This window comes from Schistocerca gregaria, unplaced genomic scaffold (assembly GCF_023897955.1).
Source record: "Schistocerca gregaria isolate iqSchGreg1 unplaced genomic scaffold, iqSchGreg1.2 ptg000772l, whole genome shotgun sequence".
NCBI lineage: Eukaryota > Metazoa > Arthropoda > Insecta > Orthoptera > Acrididae > Schistocerca > Schistocerca gregaria.
In genome coordinates this window covers 112,501-117,500 of record NW_026062142.1, presented here as the reverse complement: position 1 = coordinate 117,500, position 5,000 = coordinate 112,501, and the positions used below count along the sequence as shown (strand labels likewise).

Below are 5,000 nucleotides of genomic sequence, written 5' to 3'. Positions count from 1 at the left end.
TCCATTTTATCCTCGCTGCCACAGGACACTATCCAAAGAACGACAAGAGGAACGTCACGTCCACTAATAAGACAGAATGTCTCACACCACCCGCAAACAACGCAGCTCAAATCAGCCAGCAACACCCACAGTGGTCCACCCAGTATCAACACAGGACGCAACGCCACGCCACAACACAAAAGGTACAAGTAATAAAATACCCTTTGGCCACACTCCTTATAAAGGCATCGAACCAACCCACCACCTGACACCAGCCAAACGTACATCCTGATTTGACACATCTCTGGCAACCTAACCCACGTTGGCCCTTAACCTAACCCACGTTGGCCCTTAACCTAACCCACGTTGGCCCTTAACCTAACCCACGTTGGCCCTTAACCTAACCCACGTTGGCCCTTAACCTAACCCACGTTGGCCCTTAACCTAACCCACGTTGGCCCTTAACCTAACCCACGTTGGCCCTTAACCTAACCCACGTTGGCCCTTAACCTAACCCACGTTGGCCCTTAACCTAACCCACGTTGGCCCTTAACCTAACCCACGTTGGCCCTTAACCTAACCCACGTTGGCCCTTAACCTAACCCACGTTGGCCCTTAACCTAACCCACGTTGGCCCTTAACCTAACCCACGTTGGCCCTTAACCTAACCCACGTTGGCCCTTAACCTAACCCACGTTGGCCCTTAACCTAACCCACGTTGGCCCTTAACCTAACCCACGTTGGCCCCTTAACCTAACCCACGTTGGCCCCTTAACCTAAGTTACGCTGCACCTTAACCCAAGTTACGCTGCACCTTAACCCAAGTTACGCTGCACCTTAACCCAAGTTACGCTGCACCTTAACCCAAGTTACGCTGCACCTTAACCCAAGTTACGCTGCACCTTAACCCAAGTTACGCTGCACCTTAACCCAAGTTACGCTGCACCTTAACCCAAGTTACGCTGCACCTTAACCCAAGTTACGCTGCACCTTAACCCAAGTTACGCTGCACCTTAACCCAAGTTACGCTGCACCTTAACCCAAGTTACGCTGCACCTTAACCCAAGTTACGCTGCACCTTAACCCAAGTTACGCTGCACCTTAACCCAAGTTACGCTGCACCTTAACCCAAGTTACGCTGCACCTTAACCCAAGTTACGCTGCACCTTAACCCAAGTTACGCTGCACCTTAACCCAAGTTACGCTGCACCTTAACCCAAGTTACGCTGCACCTTAACCCAAGTTACGCTGCACCTTAACCCAAGTTACGCTGCACCTTAACCCAAGTTACGCTGCACCTTAACCCAAGTTACGCTGCACCTTAACCCAAGTTACGCTGCACCTTAACCCAAGTTACGCTGCACCTTAACCCAAGTTACGCTGCACCTTAACCCAAGTTACGCTGCACCTTAACCCAAGTTACGCTGCACCTTAACCCAAGTTACGCTGCACCTTAACCCAAGTTACGCTGCACCTTAACCCAAGTTACGCTGCACCTTAACCTAACTTACGCTGCACCTTAACCTAACTTACGCTGCACCTTAACCTAAGTTACGCTGCACCTTAACCTAACTTACGCTGCACCTTAACCTAAGTTACGCTGCACCTTAACCTAAGTTACGCTGCACCTTAACCTAAGTTACGCTGCACCTTAACCTAACTTACGCTGCACCTTAACCTAACTTACGCTGCACCTTAACCTAACTTACGCTGCACCTTAACCTAACTTACACTGCACCTTAACCTAACTTACACTGCACCTTAACTGTCACATGTAACGTCACAGGAATGTAGCTTTGCCTAACAGCAACCCTCTGAACATAGTTCACTGCTTGGATCCTCTGGTGTCATGTGTATTTCTTGATGCCATGGTGCGTACCCTCACATAAAGGTCTTTCGAGTGTTGCGTACTTTCTACACAGTCCCGCTAACCACTGGAAGGGTGTACCGCTACAGAACGAATATCGCCCTCCCCTCCTGCCCTTCCAAGCTGGTCGGTCAGGCGTTTGTTTGTGAAATGAGCCTTGCAGCTGTTCAGTTGCATTCGGTTGTCGATGCAGTCAGTGTACGTTGTGGTACGGCCTGTGTGGACTGTCCGCTGATGTACGCGTAACCCACACTGATCATCCGTCGTTACGTACTGAGTGACATAATGTGGCACATGCTTGACCGTACACCGGCTGCGCCCTACAATGGCGAATCATAAGGGCCATATGTTGTGCACGATGCTACTTGTCTCGTCTCCCCATTACAGCGAGATTGCACTGTTGTACGCCGTACAGACATGTGGTAGGTAGGTACGGACGAAAGTATTGCATGTTGGCCCCCCCCCCCCCCTCCTCCCTCTGCCGGGAATCAGCGTGAGCCGTCTGTTGATGTAGCGACGAGGGTTTTCCTATTTAATCGTATTGCCCCACACAACATGATAGCACGGTGGACCGCGTTCCACATCTGCGACATGCTACAGAGGCCGGTTGACAGTCGACCGCGCAAGGGACATTGCACACGTGCGCGGACCATCTTCCACGTGTTCTCTCGTGTACATGCCGCAGTGTGTATGTGGGCTGATGTAGCGTGTCGTGACACATAACATGCAGGCATGCCAGAATCGTAGATTTCGCAAATGTAGATTGACGTATACGTTTGCTGCCAAAGATCCGCAAATGAACTGGAAATCAGTTGTTGAGCGGTTGTTCGCGCTGCAGGTGCATCGGTGATAGCGACGATCGGTACATCTATGAACCGGTTGTTTCGGCGGTACCCGCCATGCCCCCGAACCTGAGTTGGCCATGTGGGTATGAAGCGATACGAGGCTGTGGCTTGGCGGGACAGTCCCCGGCCGGTGAGGGGGGGCCGCCCGGCGTGCTGGCCGCGCGCTGCGTGAGCGCACGCACTACAGCCGGCTGGTGGGGGGCGCCCAGTGGCAGGAGCGCCGGCCGACGGGCCCGGCTGGCGTCCCAGCTATGCGCCGGCGCACCCTGCGCGCGGCGCCAGGCGGCCAAAGTGGGTTCTGCCGAGCCCGGTGCGAAGCGCGGTGGACATCTGCAGTGTGCTGGTCCGATTGCGGACTGTGTGCGTTGAGGATGCGCCGCCGCCCGGCACTCGGCGTCGCGACGCCGTCTGCTGCTCGGTCGCCCCCAGCGGTTCTCGCAGGTGGTTTGTATCGCAGCTCTGCGGACGTGTTGGCGCGTGCGCTGTGCTGGGAGAGTTCGCTTCTGCACCCAAGTGGGGCTTTGCCCTTCTGTGGCGCTGGCGTTGGAGCTGCCGGTCACCGTAGGTGGCGCGTGTTGTTTCCCGCCGGCAATGCCACGACAGCACGCTCCCGGGCCTCTGTCGGCAGCGGCAAGCTCAGTTGGGAGCACGGGTGTTCGCACTGAAAGCGTCTACTCGCCCATCTCCGGGCGATTGCGCCTCTCTCGAACCCGACCAAGTACTTAGGACGGCGCTGCGCGCCGCCGGGACCTGAGAGGGTTTCGAGGTGTATCGTGCAGGGGAGCTCAGCCTCCTCCTGTTTGCAGAATAATTGAGCGGACGCTTGCGTGTTCGCGCGGGCCCTCGGGACACACTCCCGGGCGGCCGGCTGCTCAGCTCTCGTTGACGCAGCTCCCTGGTTGATCCTGCCAGTAGTCATATGCTTGTCTCAAAGATTAAGCCATGCATGTCTCAGTACAAGCCGCATTAAGGTGAAACCGCGAATGGCTCATTAAATCAGTTATGGTTCCTTAGATCGTACCCACGTTACTTGGATAACTGTGGTAATTCTAGAGCTAATACATGCAAACAGAGTCCCGACCAGAGATGGAAGGGACGCTTTTATTAGATCAAAACCAATCGGATTGGCTCGTCTGGTCCGTTTGCCTTGGTGACTCTGAATAACTTTGGGCTGATCGCACGGTCCTCGTACCGGCGACGCATCTTTCAAATGTCTGCCTTATCAACTGTCGATGGTAGGTTCTGCGCCTACCATGGTTGTAACGGGTAACGGGGAATCAGGGTTCGATTCCGGAGAGGGAGCCTGAGAAACGGCTACCACATCCAAGGAAGGCAGCAGGCGCGCAAATTACCCACTCCCGGCACGGGGAGGTAGTGACGAAAAATAACGATACGGGACTCATCCGAGGCCCCGTAATCGGAATGAGTACACTTTAAATCCTTTAACGAGTATCTATTGGAGGGCAAGTCTGGTGCCAGCAGCCGCGGTAATTCCAGCTCCAATAGCGTATATTAAAGTTGTTGCGGTTAAAAAGCTCGTAGTTGGATTTGTGTCCCACGCTGTTGGTTCACCGCCCGTCGGTGTTTAACTGGCATGTATCGTGGGACGTCCTGCCGGTGGGGCGAGCCGAAGGCGTGCTTGCGCGTCCCGAGGCGGACCCCGTTGAAATCCTACCAGGGTGCTCTTAGTTGAGTGTCTCGGTGGGCCGGCACGTTTACTTTGAACAAATTAGAGTGCTTAAAGCAGGCAAGCCCGCCTGAATACTGTGTGCATGGAATAATGGAATAGGACCTCGGTTCTATTTTGTTGGTTTTCGGAACCCGAGGTAATGATTAATAGGGACAGGCGGGGGCATTCGTATTGCGACGTTAGAGGTGAAATTCTTGGATCGTCGCAAGACGAACAGAAGCGAAAGCATTTGCCAAGTATGTTTTCATTAATCAAGAACGAAAGTTAGAGGTTCGAAGGCGATCAGATACCGCCCTAGTTCTAACCATAAACGATGCCAGCCAGCGATCCGCCGCAGTTCCTCCGATGACTCGGCGGGCAGCCTCCGGGAAACCAAAGCTTTTGGGTTCCGGGGGAAGTATGGTTGCAAAGCTGAAACTTAAAGGAATTGACGGAAGGGCACCACCAGGAGTGGAGCCTGCGGCTTAATTTGACTCAACACGGGAAACCTCACCAGGCCCGGACACCGGAAGGATTGACAGATTGATAGCTCTTTCTTGATTCGGTGGGTGGTGGTGCATGGCCGTTCTTAGTTGGTGGAGCGATTTGTCTGGTTAATTCCGATAACGAACGAGACTCT

The 5,000-nt window shown here is 54.0% G+C and overlaps 1 non-coding gene across 1 annotated transcript in view; it reads left to right on the top strand.

Moving 5' to 3' along the window:
- The first annotated feature begins 3,583 nt into the window (after positions 1–3,583).
- LOC126321821 (small subunit ribosomal RNA) overlaps positions 3,584–5,000 on the top strand; it is a 1,893-nt gene continuing 476 nt past the window's right edge. The window contains exon 1 of the ribosomal RNA XR_007558558.1: positions 3,584–5,000. This exon is cut by the window's right edge and continues 476 nt beyond it. This is a non-coding gene — a ribosomal RNA (small subunit ribosomal RNA).